The sequence below is a fragment of the Sceloporus occidentalis genome, unplaced genomic scaffold, assembly GCF_023333645.1.
Source record: "Sceloporus occidentalis isolate IW3139 unplaced genomic scaffold, rSceOcc1.0.p SCAF_1, whole genome shotgun sequence".
Taxonomy (NCBI): Eukaryota; Metazoa; Chordata; class Lepidosauria; order Squamata; family Phrynosomatidae; genus Sceloporus; species Sceloporus occidentalis.
The window spans coordinates 10,106,512-10,128,976 of record NW_028316981.1 but is presented as its reverse complement, the minus strand read 5'-3'; the positions used below and the strand labels follow the sequence as shown (position 1 = coordinate 10,128,976).

At 42.6% G+C, this 22,465-nt stretch overlaps 1 pseudogene across 1 annotated transcript in view; it reads right to left on the bottom strand.

Annotated features, from left to right (window-relative positions):
* The window catches only part of LOC149320677 (uncharacterized), a 47,148-nt pseudogene that overhangs the window by 4,194 nt on the left and 20,489 nt on the right, over positions 1-22,465 (bottom strand). Inside the window, exons 9-15 of the transcript XR_016278106.1 lie at positions 21,991-22,096; positions 20,101-20,177; positions 18,779-18,905; positions 16,112-17,333; positions 4,277-4,748; positions 3,637-3,757; positions 2,306-2,382 (exon numbers count right to left, since the gene is read on the bottom strand). The product of XR_016278106.1 is annotated as an uncharacterized LOC149320677 (transcript). The remainder of the gene's footprint in view (positions 1-2,305; positions 2,383-3,636; positions 3,758-4,276; positions 4,749-16,111; positions 17,334-18,778; positions 18,906-20,100; positions 20,178-21,990; positions 22,097-22,465) is intronic.

Sequence of the window (22,465 nt, the reverse complement as noted above, 5' to 3'; positions counted from 1 at the left end):
ATGTTACATAACAGTCCAAAATGAGCTAAGGCAGGCATTGAATAAACCCATATTAAAAAGAGATTTGCTTGGCAAGATTTGTACAGAGGAGGTTTGCCACTGTCTTCCTCTGAGACTGAGAGCATGTGTAGTGCCCAAGGCCACCCAGTGGGTTTTGTGGCCAAGCCACTCTGGAGACTCTAGTCATAGTTCAATGCTCAAATCACTATGCCAAGCTGGATCTTTAATGGGCACAAATATGGATCCCATGTTGAGATTTGGTGAAGTTTGGCTCCAGGACCCCATGTGGATACCAAAATCCATGGATATTTAAGTCCCATTAAATACAATGGCACAATAAAATGGCATCCCTTATATGGCTAAATGGAAATATCAAGGTTTGCTTTTTGGAATGTATATTTTTGGGACTATTTTCATGCCATGGATGGTTGAATGCCATGTATAAAGAACCTGGATACAGAGGTGTGACCATAAGTGCAATAAACAAAACAAAACAAAATAAAATACAAAATAGTGGTCCCTAGTGCACTGGGAAGAACAAACCTGGCTTCTTACATCAGATAGCTTGAGAAGCACTCATTTAGAGTCTGGGCCTAAAGACTGACCGTTGAGGGATATGAACTGATCCTGGCAATTTTTCAGATAAAGTGTCAGTTAAATAGGTTGAAAACAAATAAAATATTTTTTCATATAACACGTAGTTAAACATCATCATCATTTATTATGATACAGATACAATATATCCAATAGTAAACTCACACATAAAATTAAAAACAGCATCCAAAAGGAATAAATAGTACAATAAAAACAATAAATTGATTGCTATCAGCTTTAATTAAAACACATAGAGAGCTCTAATCCTTTTGTGCCTTTGTGCCTTCGGTGCCTCTGAAAGAAATTTAGCAACAGCCAATGTTACATTTGGGAACTTATCCTCCAACAAGAACCTGATATGAAATTGAGCAGAACATCCAACAAATTTCCTCAGTAGTGAGATAATCAGATTCTGGTGCGCCTCATTGTAAAAGCTACAGGACAAAAGAATATGCTTCTTTGACTCAGCTTCCGTATTATGACAAGGTCACCATCTCTCTAAGTAAGGGACCCCAGCAAATCTGCCTTGGAGCAATTTCGTGGAAAAAAAAGTTGCATCTGTCCTGAGAAAAAAGTCTGTGATACTTTGGCACTGTTGAATTTATAATGTAGTCAGCTGATTGGAAAGGCCCAGTGTAATATACATTCAATATACTAGGCGAGCAGCTTACATAGGAGCAGTAATGCATGATGTAAAAAGGTATGTCCCACAGTCTGTGCTTGAGAAATTTAGAGGCCATCTGCAATCCCAAGTTAAAACGGAGTGAAGAAGAGAGATCAACCAAAGATGCTTTTTTTGCCAGAGATTTGTGCCAACAACTTACATAATTGTCTTGGGGCAGGTATACAAGCAAACCTGAACCAACCCCAAAGACACCACTGCAGCCACAGTTTTAAAGCATACCACCGGGCCCTTATCAAGGGAGGGCTTTGGCCTGTCTCCAATAATAACACCAAGTTTAGGAAACAGTTGGGGAGTTGAAAAAGGGTCCTTAGAAATTTTGTCTATTGCCTGTCAATTTCAGGTGACATTCCCCCAATCCAAATACTGAAGGTAAAAGGTAAAGGTAGGCCCTTGACATGAATGTCTAGTCGTAACGAACTTCTAAGCCGAAGAGCCAGTGTGTCCGAGGACTGCTCTGGTGGTCATGTGGCCAGCATGACTGCACCGAACACTGTTACCTTCCCACATAGGTGGTACCTATCTATGTACTTGCATTTGCATGCTTTTGAACTACTAGGTTGGCAGAAGCTGGGACTAATGACAGGAGCTCACCCCATCATGCAGCACTAGGGCCTCAAACTGCCAACCTTCTGATCCTCCAGTCATCAGAATTGATGTCTTAACTACTAAGCCACCGCATCCCTTAATGCTAGTAACATATACAAGTTGTGCAACAGATTTAGCATTAAACACTTTTAAGGCAGATAGAACATATAGGCCTCCCTTAGTAAAAAGAAACGAGTTATTGCAGCTTTGCTGTCTGATAATTTCTGAACTGTTAAACTGTGGGATTCTGGAGCAGCAGCAAAGACACTCATCCAAGGTCGCCCAGTGGGTTTCCATGGCCAAGCGGGAATTCAAGCTCTGGTCTCCAGAGTTGGAGCCCAACACTCAAACCACTCCACCACACTGGCTGCTCTTTTTATTATTGTTCCAGAACCAAGTCATCCAAAGAACACTCTTCCCTTTTCATTCATCTCCCCCTACCTGATCCAGCTGGACTGGATCCATTCCCACTGCTACAGGAGAAGGCACCGAAAGAGTCCTCGGGTACAATCCATCACCTGTGAAGGGAACAGAGGAAGTGTGTAACGAGCTACAGTCACCGCTCCACATTTGCAGCTTGACTTTTGTGGATTTGATTAATGTGTTCTCTGTAGGGATCTCTAGGTCCTCTGATGTAACTCTATGGCCATCTTTCACAAGAGGTTGTGCTGGAGAACCTAGTGAGGACCCTGCTCAAGGCATTTATAGGTCTTCCAGTACAATTTTATGGTTAACCTCCAGCAGATGTTACACAGGAGGACTTAGAGATTCCTAAGTAGTGTTCTTTCAGGTTAAAAAAAGTGGTTTTTTATTTGAGGTTTTCTCACTTTCACAGAGGTTCTTCATCCCTAACCCAAGTGAATGGAGAGAGCCCACTGTACTCTTTGACTGAAATCGGTTTGACTAGGGTTACCTTTGAAAACATTGCATCATACCTACTTATTTATTAAAATAGTTTTATCCCACCTTTTTATCATGGCATCTCAGGAAAGCAAACGTATAAAACAATATAAACTATTCAGACAATTCCAATTTAAAATCAATAAATAGTTTAAACCAGATGAAAACATGTTAAACATTTCAAGCTATTAAAAAACCTTAGAAAGGTTAAAAAAGTTTAAAAACCATGTACATGTTTAAAAATTAAGCCTTTAATAAAAGCCATATTTTGATCCCTCACTGATAAGAAACCAATGTATGTGATACATGCCATATACAACAAATCTTATAGAAACAAATTTAAAAGTTCCTGCTCTAAATCAGGGTTTCTTAACCAGGATTCCTTTAAATCCTCTAGAACATGGCCACATAGCTCGAAAAACCCACAAAAGACCATGGATGCCAGCCATGAAAGCCTTCGATTTCACACAGTTAAAGCAGTTTGACACCTCTTTAATTGCCATGACTCTATCCTACAGAGTGGATACACCCTCAGACTTGTTTTATGCCTTCAAGTTGTTTCTGAGTTATCTCAACCCTAAGGCAATCCTATCATGGGATTTTCTTTGCTAGATTGAGTCAGAGGAAGTTTGCCATTGCCTTCCCTTGAGGCTGAGAGAGTGTGACTTCTCTAAGGTCACCCAGTGGGCTTCATGGCTGAACAGGGAATTGAATCCTGGTCTCCAGAGTCCCAGTCCAACACTCAAACCCACCTAGTCCAACATCCAAAAGCTCTACACTATGTTGGCTCAAGGAGAACATTAAAGCAGTCCAGAAATTACAGAAGTCTCTTGAGAGAAGATGAAGATGACAGGAAAGTCAGTGTCCCTTACCAACTATAGTGGCAGCTCCATCACTTTCCTGGATGATCTGCCCAAGGTCTACCTTGCTTCTTGTGCCCAGTGGAGACATCTCAGCCCCAGAGACCACAGTGTCCATCTCATCTGGCACTGTCTTCAACGGAAAAAAGACATTAAGCCGCTCTGAGAGCCTTTAGGGCTGAAGGACAGGGTATAAACACTGTAAATAATAATAATTAATAATAATAATGAAGCTCATGGAAAGAAATACAATGCTGCAGGTATAGGGTTGCCGGGAGGAACCCATAGTGGGGGGAGGGGGGCTAAAAAGCCATGCTTATCCCTTCTCATTCCTCATGGTGGTGGCAACCTCATGAGGAGACCACCATTGCTGTAGGGAAGCAGGGCCGGTCATGCCCTCCTTATGGCAGCAGTAGCAGCCTCCTTGTCACTTGCTGTGAAGCAGGCCGGGCGTACTCATCCCTTCCTCCATTGGTGAGAGGATGGCTCGGTTGGGTGTCACCCCTCTTCTGGGGTGTCACCTGATGCAGGCTGCATCCCCCAGTGATGCCACTGCCAATGGGTGCATCACCCACTGAGTGTATATCCCCAGTCTGGGGTGTCACCCAGTGCAGTCCTCCCTAGTGATGCTGTTGCAGCCAGATGCTCTCACCTGCTCCACTTCCGGCTTCTTCTCTGCCAGGCTCAGGAAGAGGCCCTCTGCCAAGGCCACTGCTTGGGAGGTTGTCTCCGCTCCACACTCTCGAACCCAGCTCTCCATTTCTGGGGGAAGGATGGCCAGGAACTGCTCCAGGATCACCAGGTCCAGCATCTCAGTCTTGGTGTGTCTCTCTGGCTTCAGCCACTGACAGCAGAGATTGTGGAGCTGGCTGCAAACCTCTCGAGGTCCTGCCGCCTCTTGGTACATGAATGCTCTGAAGCACTGGCACCAGACCTGTGAGCTGCAGGTGTTCTTGGCCAGGTACCCTGGCATGCTTCCCACCAGAGATGTCCCATGCTCCCCAGTCTCAGCAGCATGAAGACTTTCTCTTGGCATTTCAGGACCTGTGGAGTTTGGCTCTTCCACCTTAGATCTGTGCCTTGTGTAGGACTCAGAGGATCTCCTTACTCGGTTATCAGATCCACTGTTAAGGCAAATAACAGAGTAAGTTGAAGAAGATAAGAGTTAAGTTGAAGAAGGTAAGAGCGAGTGAAAGGGTACAAAGGAGGATGAAAAGAAATAAAAAGAGAGAGGTAAGAGGGAAAATAAAGAAGAGCAGAAAGGAGAAAGTAGGAGTTAAGTAAGGAAGAAAGGGAAGGGAAGAAATTTATGCAAGAAGGTTTAAGAAAGGAGAAGGAGAAGGAAGGGAAATGAGAAGGAAAATATTACATATATCAGAAGGATGTATATTGAAAGGATGGAACACAAATCAAACAGAATATATAAATATTGTAAGATAGATAGATAGATAGATGATAGATAGATAGATAATTTTTGGAAGAAAACTGAATTACAGTGATATTGTGATATTTGAGTAGTATGGTATTGAAGAATCGAAGACATGAAGACAAATTGTATTGTGATATTGTACTGTATTGGTATATTATATCGATATTATGTGTAGAAGATGAAAATGAATAAAAATTATAATAATAATAAAAAATAAAAGCAAAAATGGTGGTGTTGGAGAAGAACCACATTTCCACACCTAGCAGTGGCCACCATCTGTTCTGTCTGCATCTATCTTACTCATTGAGCAGAAATTTGCTTTTCGAACACGACGTGCCTCTCTTTTTTCCTGTAAGACAAACAGATGAACTGTAACATCAAGATTCAAAAGATTAACTCTACCTTCCACCAAATATTCTCTCCCTTTCTGTTCTCGTCTGTCCTCCCCAGGACCGCTATCTGGCAGTGGTTCCTAACTTTAGTCCCCCAGGTTTTGGGACTTCAGCTCCCAGAATCCCTGGCTGTTGGTCAAGTTGGCTGGGACCTCTGGGAGTTGAAGTCCAAAATACCTGGAGGACCAGAGTTTGGGAAACACTGTCTGAGGCATAACCTCCAAATGCCCCAGTCTGGTAGAGAGAACCCCAGTTGCTCCCCTGACACCCCACATTTTTAGCTGTTTTTTAAACAGGATTCTGGGGGGAGAAACACATTTTTAAATCCTATTTTTTGTGTATGTGTAAACCAGTCTTTTTGCGTTAATGTTTTAACGAAACAAAATTGAATCGTGCTCATTATGTTAATAGTGTGAAACATTATTTTATATATTAGAAAGCTTGTTTTAATGCTTTGCAAGTTTAACAATCCAAAGTTACTAGGCTTTGGTATGATTTTTACATCTTTCAATAAAACACCATTAAAAAACTCTTTTATTTCTATTAAATCTGAATATATTGTTAAGGAAAAAGCAACATGGGACATACAGTGAATGAAATAAAACTTGTATGTGAGAGTCAGGATGACCCAGCAGAAGCAAATTAAGAGCCACACAGGTGTAGTAGGTAAATGGAATTAACAAGTCCTAAATGCCAAGGACAGAAATGTAAAGTGGATAATTGAGAACACCTGAGAATTGTTAAGTGGTCAAGGCTGAGATGATGAAATCATTAATTCTGGGTAGAAACAAGAGAACCAATGAGAGTGGATGTACACGCCCACTGGGTGGAAACTGACAAGAGTGGGTGGTATGATCCAAGGACTATAATAATGGCTATGAATCCCAATGTATTTTGTGGGTAGTAGTGGATAGTAGTGAGGAGTTGTGTTGGATAGTTTTGGAGCTGTATATAGTAGAATAAAGTAGATCTTTTATATAAGACTACTGAGTTGTCTGGTATCTTGACTGAAGATACAAGAACCAGCAGAATCCTGAAGAAGTGGGAAGACTTCTGTGGAAGTGAGAGTGAGAAGGCTTGGAGAGTTTGTCAGGGTCTTCAGCCTATTCTCTGTAACTCTGCTGCTTTTGAAGCAAAGCTTTATCCATTGGCCAAAACTGGTCAGCGCCGGTGCGTAACAAGGTGGTGAGTTCGAGCCAGAGGTGAAGAGCTACAACTCCCATCATCCCTGACATATATGTAGAAGCCACATAATGGTTTAAATGTTGGACTATGTGCCAAAACCTCTCTTCTCCATGGCTCCTCGCACCTCTCCTTCTCCTTACCTCATCCCTATCCGCCCCCTCCCTATCTCCCAACTCCCTTTCTCTTGCGCTCTCTGGAATTGCCGCTCCGCTGCCCCAAAAGCAGCGGTAATCCATGATCTTTTTCTATCTCAATCATTTAATCTTCTTGCCCTCACTGAAACCTGGCTTCCGGCCCACGATACTGCTACCTCTGCTGCCCTTTCTCTTGGCGGTCTCTCTTTTACCCACACTGGCCGCCCTGAGGGTCGCGGAGGAGGGGTCGGCATCTTATTATCAAAGTCCTGCCAGTTTCAGGTTCTCTCTTCTCCCCCCAGCTACTCCTTCTCCTCATTTGAATTACACTCTATTAGACTCTATTTTCCTCTGCAACTTCGGGTTGCCATCATCTATCGTCCTCCTGGTTCAGCGTCTCAGTTTTTCACAGATTTTGAATCTTGGTTGACATTTTTTCTTTCAGATACTGTCCCCTCCCTGATCTTAGGTGACTTTAACATCCACCTCGACGATCCCAAGAATTCCTCAACCTCTCGCTTCAGCTCTCTCTTAGCTTCCTTCGGTCTCCAACCCCATTCCAACTCTCCAACCCATTCCCTTGGTCACTGTCTCGACTTAGTTCTCCCCTCCAAGTGTGTCGTGTCTGACTACTTGGCTTCTGATTTCCCACTATCTGACCATCACCTACTTTCCTTTACTCTTACCTACATCCCACCTCCCCGTCATACCGTCCTTCGCCAGTTCCGTGATCTTCATTCTATTAACCTTAACCATCTCACTCAGTCCTTGGATTCATCCTTCGCTTCTCTCAATCTTGGGGACTCTGCTGACTCAGCTATGTCTTTACTGAATTCTACTCTCTCTTCAACTCTTGACAGCTTTGCCCCAGTATCTACGCGCGTGTCCTCCTCTTCTTCTATGACTAGGCCTCAGCCCTGGATCACTCCCACTGTTAGATTTCTCCGGTCCTGCTCCCGAGCAGCCGAACGTCTCTGGAGAAAGTCCAGGGAGTGGGCTGACTTTATCCATTTTAAGTTCGTTCTTTTATCTTTTTCACGCGCCCTGTCGATGGCAAAACAAACTACTTCAAATCATTGATCTGCGCCAACGAGAGGCGCCCGCAGCGCTTGTTCTCCTGTTTCAACACACTGTTAAAACCCTCTCCTCCCTCTGTCTCTCCACTATTGTCTCCCTCCGACTTCGTCAACTACTTCATTACAAAGATCACTACAATTCGTTCTGAGTTAACTCTTCTTGATTTGGCTCCCACCACTAATCTCCTCGCCCCTCCTACTAATAAACTCTCTGTGTTTCCTCCTGTTTCTTTGGAAGAACTCTCTTCGCTGCTGAACTCATCCAAACCTACCACCTGTTCTCTTGACCCACTTCCTTCTCGTCTTCTAATCTCTATAGCCCCCTCTTTGTTACCCTCCCTCCTCTATATCTTTAACCTCTCTCTTTCTTCGGGTTCCTTCCCCTCAGTCTTCAAACATGCCTTAGTTTCCCCTATCCTGAAAAAACCCTCTCTCGACCCCTCTTCCTTGGCTAGCTATCGTCCAATCTCTCTTCTTCCTTTTCTCTCCAAGGTGTTGGAACGAGTCGTCTATTCACGCTGTCTTGAGTTTCTTGAAACCAACTCCATTCTGGATCCCTTCCAGTCTGGTTTTCGCCCACGGCACTCCACAGAGACGGCCCTTACTAAGATCTCGAATGATCTTTTGCGGGCCAAGGCGAATGGCCTTTACTCTATCCTTGTCCTACTCGATCTGTCTGCGGCCTTCGACACCGTGGACCACTGTCTCCTAATAGATGTACTCTCTGACCTTGGTTTCTCGGGCCTTGTTCTCGATTGGTTCACATCTTACTTGTCAGATCGATCTTTTTCAGTGGTCTCAGGTGGTCAGACCTCGTCTTCTGTCCCCTTATCTGTTGGAGTTCCTCAGGGCTCTGTTTTGGGTCCCCTTCTGTTCTCTTTATACACACTCTCCTTTGGCAAACTTATCAGTTCTTTTGGTTTCTCCTACCATCTTTACGCCGATGATACCCAGCTGTACCTTTCCACCCCTAATCTTTCACCAGAGCTAGAGCAGCAAGTGTCATCCTGTTTAACAGCTGTCTCCCACTGGATGCACCATCGGCGTCTGAAGCTCAATATGTCCAAGACTGAGCTTCTTGTTTTCCCTCCTAAGCCCACCCTTCACTATTCCTTTTCTATTTCCGTCAATAACATCTCGATCCAGCCGGTCCAGGAAGCCCGCAGTCTCGGTTTCATCTTTGACTCCTCTTTGTCATTTATCCCACAGATCCAGACTACAGCCAAAGTCTGTAGATTTTTTCTCTATAATATCGCCAAAATCCGTCCATATCTCTCAGCTTCTACCACAAAGACACTGGTCCATGCCCTAGTGGTCTCACGACTAGACTACTGTAACCTCCTCTTGGCAGGGCTTCCCCTCTCTCATCTCCACCCATTAATTTCTGTTCAGCATTCAGCTGCACGCATTATTTCACTCGCTCGCCGTTATGATCATGTCTCCCCTCTGTTGTCTTCCCTTCACTGGCTCCCTCTTCCTTTCCGCATCAGGTACAAACTTTTGCTACTCACCTTTAAAGCCCTGCATGGGCTGGCCCCTCTTTATTTAACTGATCTTCTCTCTCCCTACATCCCTACTCGCACTCTCCGCTCTGGTAGCCAAAGTCTCCTCTCTCAACCTAGGATCTCCTCTGCCCCATCCCGGATCCGTCCCTTCTCTCTAGCTGCCCCTCATTCCTGGAACCTTCTTCCTCTGCATGCACGGCTCATCACTTCCCTAACCAGCTTTAAAGCTGAGCTGAAAACCATATTGTTTAGGGAAGCGTTCTCAGGGAATTTGTGATTGTTATCTGGCTGTCTGACAATATTTGATGTGATGTGATTTGTTTGATATTTGATGTTTTTACTCTGTTTTTTCCTTTCTATATGGTAATTTTATCTATTCCTCTTTTAATTGTTATTATCTTAGAATGTACGCCTTGGGCAGGCTTTTATTTACTTCTAATTTTACCGACTTTGTACAGCGCTGTGTACAATTACAGCGCTATAGAAATAAAGTTTAATAATAATAATAATAATAAAACACACTGCAGAAGCCAGTTTGACTAGGCTTTAACTGTCCTTGCTCAATGCTAGGAAATAATGGGACCTGTAGTTTTGTGAGTTGTTTAGTCTTCTCTGCCAGAGAGCTCTGGTTCCACAACAAACTATGGGGTTTTCTTGGTTCAGATTTCTTCAGAGGGGGTTTGCCATTGCCATCCTCTGAGGCTGAGAGAGTGTGACTTGCCCAAGGTCAGCCCAGTGGGAAATCGAACTCTTTTATATACATTATTATTATTATTATTATTATTATTATTATCTCACTCTTTCCCCAGAACTGGGACCCAGAGCGGCTCACAACATTAAAAGAACACTACAGTTAAAAGTATAGATTAAAACAGAATTTGAATCATTATGATATTAAAACAGTTTACTTATTAAAAGAATAAAAATACAGTTAAAAAGATAAAAATTTAAAACACTTATACATGTATCTGTTATATATGCATACACATATACATATATATCTGTTGTATATTATACATATACACATATATCTGCTGTTCTTAAAATATACATATATCATACATATACATATATCTGTTGTTGTGTAAATATGCATATATCTGTTGTTGGATTAAAATATACATATAGTTGTTGTTGTGTAAATATACTTATATCCATTGTTGTTGTGTAAACATACATATATCTGCTGTTGAATTAAAATATAGATACTGTATATCTGTTGCTGCTTGTGTGTAACCATACATATATCTGTTGTTAGATTAAAATAGAAATATGTTTGTTGTTAGATTAAAATATACATCTATTTGTTGTTGTGTAAATATACATATATCCATTGTTGGATTAAAATATGCATATATCTGTTGTTGTTGTGTAAATATACATATATCCATTGTTGGATTAAAATATGCATATTTGTTGTTGTTGTTGTTGTGTAAATATACATGTATCTGTTGTTGGATTAAAATATACATATATCTGTTGTTTTGTTGTTGGATTAAAATATATATTTATCTTTTGTTGTTGTTGGATTAAAATATACATGTATCTGTTGTTTTGTTGTTGTTGTTGTTGTTGTTGTTGTGTGCCTCCAAGACATTTGTGACTCATGGCAACCCTATGAAAGGGTTTCTTTGGAAGGATTTGTTTCAAGGATTTGTTGAAGGATTTGTCATTGCCTTTCCCTGAGGCTGAGAGAGTGTGACTTGCTCCCAGTGGGTTCCCATGGCTGAGGCAGGATTGAACCCAGGACTTCCAGAGTCATAGTGCAACAACAGTCCAACCACTATTCCACTCCAGCTACACTAGCCCTGGCTCTTTGGATGGATGGATGGATGGATGGATGGATGGATGGTCTCTGTTCCCTTTCCCTTCCTTTTCTGCTTTGCACTAAAAGTCTTACCTGTCTCTCAAGAAGGGGATGCCTAATGCTTTCTGCTTCTGCTTCTGCTTCTGCTTTTGGAGGAGGGAAAGAGAGCAGAAAGTGGGTGTTGCAGCACCCAGCCTCCACTGTCGCTCTAGGAAGAGAGAAAATCCCTCTCCTTAACCCTCTCCTTTCCTTTCAACCCTCTCCATCCACCCCCAGATTCAAAAGATTCCCATGCCCAAACCCTGAGACCTAAGGCTGTGTCTGCACTGCACATTTATTACAGTTTGACACTGCTTTAAATGCAATGTCTCCAGTGGAATCCTGGGATCTGCAGTTTGGTGACAGACTGAGCCTTGCCTTCCCTCTCAGGCGGCAGAAACAGTCCAGTTTTGACACTGCTTTAGCTACCACGGCACATACATTTTTTTGGCATCATGTGCGTACATTTTATTCGGTCCATGACCAGCAAAGGAATACAAAGTACACTTCACAGATGCCATAGTGAACTACAAAGTGACACAGAGTCATAATGCACTCCCTCTTTGGTGATTTTGTGTCAACACCTTTGCTACTTTATGGGTTGAAATTAGACATTATATCATAAGATATAATTAGAAATTAATTAGAATTGATTAGAATATCATAGGATGTTATAAGAGAAAATGAAATAAAATCCAACATTTGTATTCCCCCTGCCAATTTTTCAATTAAAAATTCCAAATTTAAATAAAATAATAATAATAATAATAATAATAATAATAGTAGTAGTACATTTAAGATAGGGAGATTTTTGTTTCTCTGAATTTGTCTTATTTTAATTGGAGCAACACGGAATTTAGTTGCTATACACATAATATAAGGATTTATATCCTGGAGTAGGTCATTCATGTTTTTTTCTATTAGAGGCGCAATATAAATTGGCCTGACATCCTCATAAAATTTGCAGTGTAACAGTACATATAAAATAGTTTCTACTGCCTTGGCTCTAATGCTATTTGGAATTATGGTATTTGTAGTTGGCGAGATATGTCATTTATTTGTTTGTTTGTTTGTTTATTATTTCATTTGTATGCCGCCTTTCTTCCAGAAGGGACCCAAGGCGGCTCACAGGTAAATAGCATTTCGATAAACATTACAATGAAAACATAAAATATTTAAAAATCCTCTAAAAACCATAAAAGAGATATTGAGCCTTCTCTCTCAGGTTGCAGAAGTAATCCACTTTTGACACCACTTTAAGAGTCCTGGCTCCATGCTATGAACTCCTGGGATCTGTAGTTTGTTCTGGGACCAGAGCTCTGTGACAGAGAAGGCTAAATAACTTGCAGGACTACAATTTCCAGGATTCCATAGCATAGAGCCAGGGCAGTTAAAGTGGTGTCAAATTGGATTATTTCTGCAGTACAGATGCAGTCTCAGAGAGCTCTGGTACCACAACAAACTATAAATCTCAAGATTCCATAGAATGGAGCCATGACAGTTAAAGTGGTGTCAAACTGCATTAATTCTACAGTATAGATGCAGCCTATGCACAGGGGTAGAGATTAATTCACAAGCCATTGCCATTAAATGGTCTTCAGAGGAGAGCAGGGAAATAAATCTCTATCTGTAACCCTGAGGGCAGGGAACCGTCTAACTATAAGATTGTGGAATGTTGACAGCTGGGATTTGAGAACTGAGGGAACAATTGAGTCCAAGAGAGGACTGGGTCCCAAGAGTTCCTGAGAGGGAATTGTCAGTTAGGGCTTGGGATCCTGAGAGTGAGGGTTCCAGGGTTAGAGAAGGACGGTGAGGGTAGAGTCTGAGTGGGAAAGGGCTCCCTACCATTATACTTCCAGGACTCTAGGAAAGGGAGTGGCTGGAGTGTGATATCCTGCGGGATAGTGATAGCTTTGGGGACTGTTAGGTCTAAGTTTAAGAGAGGAACTTAATACGGAACTGGTGATTTAGCTAAAGAGTTATAACACCAACGGTAACTGTAACAAAATAGACAGTAACAATTACATAAGATATCATATTAAAACCAACACTGTTAAACCTTCTTGTAAATAAAGTTTTATTTGTTTGATTCAAAAAGGACACGCCTGGACTTGAGTTAATACCACGCTACTCACATTACAAAACACGGGTGGCAGCGGTGGGATAACATAAGTCCCACAATAGAAAGGTTGTGCGTCACATAATTTGGTGGCAGCGTTAGGGTGAAGGTTGACTAGACAGGGCCTTCGCATAATTGGATGGCACAAAAAGAAAACTTTGGCGCGTTACAGACCGCCCTAAAGCAGGCGGTCTGCCGCCACCGTCATTAGCTACGCCGAGAAGCCCCAGTGGCCAGACCGCGAGGCTTCCCGGTGCAGCTAAAAAGGAGCGCCGAAATTATGCTCCTTTTTGGCCCCCGGAAGTGGTGCCATGAGGCGTGAGGCACGCACTCACGGCGTCACTTCCGCTGCGCCACGTCCAGACGCTGTGCATCCGAGACATAAATATGGCAGCACCTGTGTGGCCGGTCGCCGCCATTTACTACGCGCTCTGCGTGTCCTTAGGAACAGGGCCGGTTAGGAAGGTGAGACCCTTTCTAACCCTAACACGCCCCTTCCTAACCCTAGTACATGCGGAGCGCATACTAAATGGCAGTGTATAACGTGCCTTTGTCACAACCCGGAGCGGTATGAAAGCGCTATAACTGTGTAGTGTGAAAGGGCCCCAGCTCTTGAAGCTACAAAGATGTGTGGAACTGCCAATTGTGGCTTGGCTGCAATCATGGCTCATTTCCTGAAGAGGGTGATGGAAGTCCACCTTTGCTGTGTAATGATCATGTGTGTGTGTATGTGTGTGTTTCAACACAACCTGCCTCTCACAAATAATTTAATAGCAAGAGCATTTTTACAACAGCATTTACATTTCTATACCTCTTAATAGTGAACTCAGCACTCTCTAAGCGGTTTACAATCTGTAAGCCATTGCCCCCCAAAAGCTGAGTACTCATTTGACCAACCTAGGAAAGGACAGAAGGCTGAGTCAACCTTGGAGCCCCTGGGATCGAAGTCACAACCCTGTGGCTGCAGTTTCAGCATTTAATCATTGTGCCACTGTTTTCATTTAATTTTTATGTATTTTATTTAGAAATGTTTATTCATGTTAGATAGGTCACATATAGCATCCACGTAAAACCAGAGGTGGATTTGATTTTCAAGGGATGGGAACCAGAAAACAAAGGCACCATGACACCATTTGTCTCCTGATGTAAAGCCTTCTTTATATATTACACTCAAATCAAAATGGTCTAATAAGAGGAGCATGGTCTTTCACAGCAGACCCATGCCTTTGGAATTCCCTGTCTAAGGTAAGGTTGCTAACACCATCATTGTCAGTCTTCAAGTGATACCTGAAGACCTCTTATTCCAGTTAGCATTATCTTAATTTCTATGGGGGTGTCATTTTAAAACATTTCATTCCTGATGATAATCAATGGCTGGGGTTGACAGGAATGTTTTAAGATTATGAACATGGTGGTTATTACACTTTGTGATTTCAGAAGATAATACCCTGAAAGTTAGGCTAGAAATCAGGAAGAAAGCATTGTCTGCTAATGCCAGATCAATTTGGGTAAACTGAGTTGTTCGGGCACAAAACAATCCTGGAAAAATGGTCAGATGACGTAAGCGAGTTGCACAAAGGATTTTTCCCAGCTGCAAGGCTTGAGGACAGTTTAGGCTCTTCATTACAGCTTACCCATCTTGAATCCCATTTTGGGAGAAAGGCAGGAAATAAATCCTTGAAATAAATAAAACAAATAAATAGCCTCTGTGCATCCACACATTCAAGCCCAAACCAGAGGAGGAGGAGGAGGAAGTGCTTCTATCAAAGGGTCCCTTCTGGAAGCATACAAATAAAATAAATAAACTAAGTACGATGTCTCAGTTTGTCCTCATGCTGTACTGCCTTATAAAGTGTCTTGAGCCAGAGCAACTCTCCTGTGGACTGGATCAGTCTTGTTGGTCATTTACATCAGCCGTTGGAAGAATTGGGACTTTACCACACTAGTCTGCTGTCCTGCCACAATTGCGCTAGTTTAAGAACAGAAACATACTGGTTTGGCATCATTTCTTATGCATAACCCCACGACAGCATTTTGGTGCCCCATGGTTGCATGATCTCTTTTCCACACTGCCAAACACTTTCAGGAGGAGGAAGAGGGGAATGAGTGCTCCTGACTGCCAACTGACTCCCAAAGCTGGCTGCTGTGTGAATGTGCACACAGTAGCTGGCTTCAGGAAAGTGTTGGCCATTGTTGCTCTGCACCCCTCCCAAAGTGCGGGGCTGTTGTGCGCACATTCACACAGCAGCCCCAGGCATCAGATGGGGACAAGTGATTGGGCTGCCAACCACCTCCCAAAACCAGCTACTGTGTGAATATGTGCACAACAGTTCTGCGCTTCAGGAAGGTATTGGCAACCACTATCACTGCTTCTCCCCCTTTCTCCTGAAGTGCCAGGTTGTAGGCTTGTTCTTCAGGAGGAAGGGAGATACAAGCCCTGAAGCTGGCTGCTGTGTGAATGTGCACACAGCAGCTGGCTTTGGGAAGGTGTTGGCAGCTGCTATTGCTGTGAGGGGAGGAGGAGAGGAGCAGAATCAAGCCCACTCACACCATGTGGCTGCCTGAGCAGCAGAACTGCAGCAAAAGGGACCTATCAGACAAAGACAGTAATAGAGCAACAGTGAGATTGTGAACCTATTGACGGGTTTTGCCCATCAATGAAAAGGTGTATTACAAAAATGAACGGAATGCAAGGCAGCAGCAGGAGGGACACGGCATTGTGTGATAAATATCAGCCAAAGTCCCTTTTATCCTATTGCTATTTCACTTTTCTAGCCTCATGTGATAAAGTCCCAAGTTACATTGTGGAAGATGGAGATCTCTTCTGATACAGGAAGGGCGGACATGGCACAGCTGCTAATGACTTAGATTGCTTTTCACCACTGTGCAATCTGTGGTGTATATCCAAGCTTTGGAGAGAACTGAAATTCTTTCCACATTCAGAACATTTCCAGGGTTTCTCCCTGGTGTGAGTTCTTTGATGAGAAGTAAGGTTACTACTCCAGCGGAAACTCTTTCCACACACTGAGCATCTGTATGGTTTTTCTCCTGTGTGGATTCTTTGATGAGTAGTAAGGGCACTGCTCTGGCTGAAGCTTTTCCCACACTCTGAGCATTTGTAGGGTGCCTCTCCTGTGTGGGTCCTCTGATGTGTGGCAAGGGCACTGTTGTGTCTGAAGCTCTTTCCACAGTCTGAGCATTTATAGGGGTTCTCCCCAGTATGGAGTCGCTGATGGTTAGTAAGACCGGTGTTCCTACTGAAGCTCTTTCCACACTCTGCACATTCAAATGGCTTTTCACCTGTGTGTGTTCTTTGATGATAAATAAGGGTGCTACTCAAACAGAAACTCTTTTCACAGTCGGAGCACTTATATGGCTTTTCGGCAGCATGGTTTTTTTGATGATAGGTGAAGCTACCTCGCTGGCTGAAGCTTTTTCCGCACTCTGAACATTTATAGGGTTTTTCCCCAGTGTGCATTCTCTGATGTTTGGTAAGGCTTATTCTGCAAGTGAAGCTCTTTCCACATTCAAAACATTTGAATGGTTTTTCCCCTGTGTGAGTTCTCTGATGATAGGTAAGGCTACCTCTCTGAGTGAAACTCTTTCCGCACTCTAAACATTTATATGGTTTATCTGCAAAATGGGTTCTTTGATGACAGGTAAGGTTATTGCTCTGGCTGAAGCTTCTTCCACACTCTGAGCATGTATACGGTTTATCTCCTGTGTGGATTCTCTGGTGGCTTAAAAGGTTACAGCTCTGACTGAAACTCTTTCCACACTCTGAACATTTAAATGGCTTCTTTGCTTCATGTGCTCCTGTAGGTATGCGAAGGCTTGAGATCCTACTCGACTGTTTTACACCGTGGGAGAGCTTTTCTTCTTTTTTTGTACAAACCTCCTCTTGTTTTGGGATTTCAGAGAAGTCAGTGCCTTCAGAAACAAGAGACATCTTCTTCCACTTCTGATTTACTTCAGTATTTCTTCTCCAGTGTTCACTTCTTTCATCATTCTCCTGTGCGTCACCTGTAGGAATAGGGACAGAAGCATGATCAGAGAGAAATGGATCCATAAATTAGGGAACACACAAAAATAAGAAAGAAGCAGGAACAGCGAGTATGAAAATGAGGCACCAATCCCTTCTTCATCAGACTGAGAGCCTACTCAGAAGCCATTACAACCAGCTACACCTTACATAACCATTCTAGAAACATGACTGAGTGAAGAGAAGAATCCAATTATCATCGTTCTGGATGGAGGAGGGAAAATGTTGCCCCATCTTCAAAAAGGGGGGAAAAAGAGGACCCAAACAACTACATTATCATCATCATCATCATCATCATCATCATCATCATCATGATGTTTATTTATATCCTGCCTTCCTCACAGTACAGGGACTCAAGGCGGACATCAATACCACAAAAGATTCTAGAGCAGATCATTAATCAGTCTGTAAGCACTTACAAAGGAATGCTGTGGTTTCTAAAACTCAACATGGATTTCTTGAAAAGAAAGTCATGCCAGGCTAATCTTATCTCTTTTTTTGATAGAGTTATAAATGGAATGCTGTGGATGCAGCATATCTTGATTTCAGTAAAGTCTTTGACGAGGTCCCCCCCCCCATGATATTCTTGCAAACAAACTAGTAAAATGTGGACTAGACAATGCAACTGTTAGGTGGATTTGTAATTGGCTTGCCAACTGAACCCAAAGGGTATTCAACTATGGCTCCTCTTCATCCTGGAGAGAAGTGACCAGTGGGGTGCCACAGGATTCTGTCCTGGGCCCATAAAAAGACTTTTATCAGTGACTTGGCTGATGGAATAGAGGGTATACTTATCCAATTTGCAGATGACACAAAATTAGGAAGGGTCGCTACTAGTGATATCCTGAATGACATGTTGTGATAAAGGGGGGGGAGGGGGCTTGTAACAGGCTAATAATCAATGCAAAATTAAGGCCAGAAAACTAACACCATATAGCAAAATAAACCAATGAAATTGTATATTGTAAAATGGGATAGTTATATGTGTAAAGTACTAAAAGGATATGAAGACCAATTTTCTGATATTATTAATTAATATTTTACTATTATAAATGTTCACATATAACATATAGGTTAGCAGATGCATTCTTGAATTAATAGCTTATTTAAGTATAGGCCTTTTTAGTCATCAACGCGCTTGTACAAAGCGCGGGATGAGTCCTTCCTGAATCTTCGTTCGCGAAGCAAAGCCAGAGAGATGATTCAAAAGATATCAACTTGTTGATTTATCATGCAGTACAGAGACTTAGCTTTCTGGGCTTAATTTTGCATTGATTATTAGCCTGTCATCACCACCTTGTGTGTTTTACTATTTCTTATTCTCAGAGATAAATGCAGGAGTGTTACATCTACTTTGTGCATGTTGTGATAAAGTCAAGATTAGCAGAAATTCCTGGTTCCAGTCAAGGCAGAGAAGGAGCCTTACCTAGAGAGGCCACAATCCCATGAGTCTCCTCCATGACGTTCTTGTGTAGAGTCCGTTGGCCTGGATCCAGCAGAGCCCACTCCTCCTCTGTGAAATACACAGCCACCTCCTCAAAGATCACCAGATCCTGAAACAAGACCGTAAGTCCATTTTTATTCACAGGTAACACATGGCTCTGAAAAGGCGGTAAAGATAAGTACATGTGAGTCAAGATGTAGTTGTGGGAAGGGAACAAACTTAAAGCATTGCCCCCAGATAAGATTTCTGGCATATGCTGCCACACTATCATTTGTGCTGACTTAAAGAATAACAAGTTACATTCTGCCTAACGTTTTGTGGACTGCAACTCACAAGCATCTGAAGATGTGGGCTGCAGGACAGTAAACCATGAGGCAAATAAAACCTGCTAGTCTTGAAGGTGCCACAAATCATAGTGTGACAGCATATGTCAGTGTAGATGGGATTCAAAGGAAAGCAGACACATTGGTGTTAAGGAAGCATAAGGGTATCAACAGTAATTGTCCTTTGTATCTGCATGGGTGGGAATTCTGTGCCCCTTCAGATGTCGTTGGACTATAACTCCCAGCAGCCTTAGCTAGACCAGCCAATGGCTAGGAAGGCTAGGAAATGCACTCGAACATTTATTCTTATTCAAATTCTTATTATTGTACCATGGTCCTTTGTTATTCACTGGGGTTTGGTTCCGGGACCCACTGTGGATAGCAAAATCCGTGGTCCCGTTAAATACAATGGGATAGTAAAATGGTGTCCCTTATTTTAAAAAAATGGCAAAGTCAAGCTTTGCTATTTGGAATTTATATTTCTTTAGAATATTTTCAAGTAGTGGATGGATGAATCTGTGGATGAAAAATCAGTGGATATGGAGGGCAGACTGTATTTCTAATTCAGCACTGTAACTTTAACTTTTTTAAAATTAAATTTTAAAACTGTCTAAATCTTGGGGCCTCTCCTTTCTCCTAACATTGAGCCTCTCCCCACTCATACCATCTCTTCAAGGTTTTAAAGAGACGCAGGTGAACACCAGAGCCTGTTTCTGCCCAAAGGCAGATGTTTAGGGAGCAGTGGGGTCACCCCCAACTTGAGGTGTCACCTAGTGTGGCCCACACCCCTCTTGTGACATTCCTGTTGCCAACACTTTTCAAGGCTGGGCTCTAACCCGAAGATTTCTTCCTCTAACCGTGAGAAGCGCATCCTGGTCCTGAGACTGAGGGCCAGGACCTGAGGTCTGGGACCCTTATTGCAAGTCCAGGACATTCAGGGTGCCTGCCCACATTTCTCATTCTGGTTTCCCCCCTTCATACTTCATCTGGCTGGACAGCAAACATTTCCACTCTTCCAGGAGAAGGTCTCGAACGCAGCCCTGGGTTCATTTTGCCACCTGTTATTGAGACACAAGAACTGAGTAAATATTTTATCCTTCACATCTTTTGGCATTTTCAATGCTAGGCAAAAATTAATGTGTCACAAGAGAAGTTTTTTTAATTTATGTTTTATTGGTTTCATATAAAATAATACAGATGTAACAGGTAATGGTTTAACAAATCAAACATAATAAAGTCATAAACAAAATGAGGCAACATCTGCACTGCAGAAATAATGCAGTTTGAAACAACGTTAACCTCCTTGGATCAATGCTATGGAAGTCTGGAATTTGTAGGGGGTTTTTTTACCTTAAAACTTATTATTTATTATCAGTTTCATTCAATTAGAATATTCACAAAATTCCGGTGAAGATGGTGGAGCGGTAGTCGCTAATTTTCTGTCTTCCAGTTCTTAGCGATATCTATCGTAGCAGCAGCAAGTAAAAGACAGTTCAGAATCCAAGACAGGGAGCAATATTTTGGTGTGTAATGTCTGAGATCATAGAAATTTAATTCAAAGTGAAAGCTTCAGGGGATCCTGGTATTAAATTAATCAATTCATTAATTAAAAACTGTAGTCTTCAGTGTCACTTTCCCCCAAACAGTCCTGATTTTCAAAAAAATGTATCTTAAATGTTGAACTATGTACAAGGGGAGGCTGCAACCTACTGAAAGGGTGAACAGACACACTGGAGGCTCCCAAATGAAGCGTAGTTGTTTTTTTAAAGGCAGTACAAAGGTGGCTCCTGGGACCCTGTGAACCACACTTTCAATCCCTTATGAAACCAGAAGCCATTGGACTGTCACATGTTATGTTTGTGAAAAGTAACTTGGAGGGAAATAGGGTGCAGGGCAGTGTGCCTTCTTTTAGCAAGCAACTGCACTCCCCTAGAAACTGCAGGAGGCACTGTTCTGTTTTTCTTTTCTTTTTTAACTGCAATAAGGAGGCTCTTCAAAGACCCTAATGAGCCGCAGCTTAGATCTACAAATTCCTGTTCTGTGATTTTGGTCTTTGAAGCAAACATGGGGGCTGTATAGACTGGCCATTAAGACCAGCATCGGGGCAGAGTGAGGGCACAGTGTCCACACAATGCATGCCCTGACTCCATCTCCATGCAAACCACATGGCAAATGGCATGACAAACACACCACATGGCAAACGGCATTATGGCACTCCTCTGGCACTGCATCCAGATGATGTAGCACTATAGGATCACAGAAAAGCCATGGTGCCGGCAACTATGATGCCGTTTCCGTGGCACAGAAAGGAGCTGCTTTTTGCAGCTCCTTTTTGTGCTGTGGAAAGGCCAGATCAGGGCTGCAGCGTGTGGTTAACGCAACCCCAATCTGGCGCTAAAAGGGGCAGTTGCAGGTCGCCCCTTAGGGGCGGTCTGTACAGCGTCTAAGAGATTAAGGTAGAAATGAGTTGCTTATAATGTTGTGAAAAATTCAATATACAGATTTGTAGTGCTAGATAGGTCCCAAGTAGTTGAAATGGGAGAGTTCATCTACACTGTAGAAATAATGCAGTTCAAAGCCACTTTAAGTGCTGTAGCTCCATCCTCTGGAATGCTGGGATTTGTAGTTTTACATAGGGGCTCTGCCAAAGCATGCCAGTGCCTCACAAAACTACAAATCCCATGATTCTGTAGGATGGAGCCATGGCAATTAAAAGTGGCGTTAAACTGCTTTATTTCTACAGTGTAGATGCACCTGTAATCAGTCTCTCTTCCCAACAAATGGAATTTAAAGTAGCCCAAGAAATCTGAAGCGTGCTCCTGGCATAGAGGAAGAATATAATGTTGGACAGAAATGCTCATTTTCCCTTACCTGGCGGGGTGGTACCTCCGTGATCCTCGTACGTGAGCCACCTGAACTCTGTCCCTTGTTGGGACTGACTCAGTGACTCAGTGGACCCAGAAAACACTGCCTTCACCTGAAAGAAAATTAAAGATCTGAGGCAGGAAAATCAGCACCTATTAAAAAATGAACTACAACACAAATGTTTTCATGTTGTAATATCAAATATTCTTATTTTAATACAGGCTGATCTACACTGCGCTGAATGAACTCTTCTTGTTCCCTGTCGATTTAAAAAAAAAGATTATTGTTGTGTGCCTTCAAATCCTTTTCCACTTATAGTGACTAACACAAACTTGTCACAGTGTTTTCTTGGCAAGATTTGTTCAGAGGGGACTTCCCTTGGCCTTTCTCTGAAGCTAAGGTCACTCAGTGGGTTGCCGTGGCTGAGTAGGGATTCGAGCCCTTGTCTAGCAAAGTCCAAGTCCAACATTCAGACCACTAC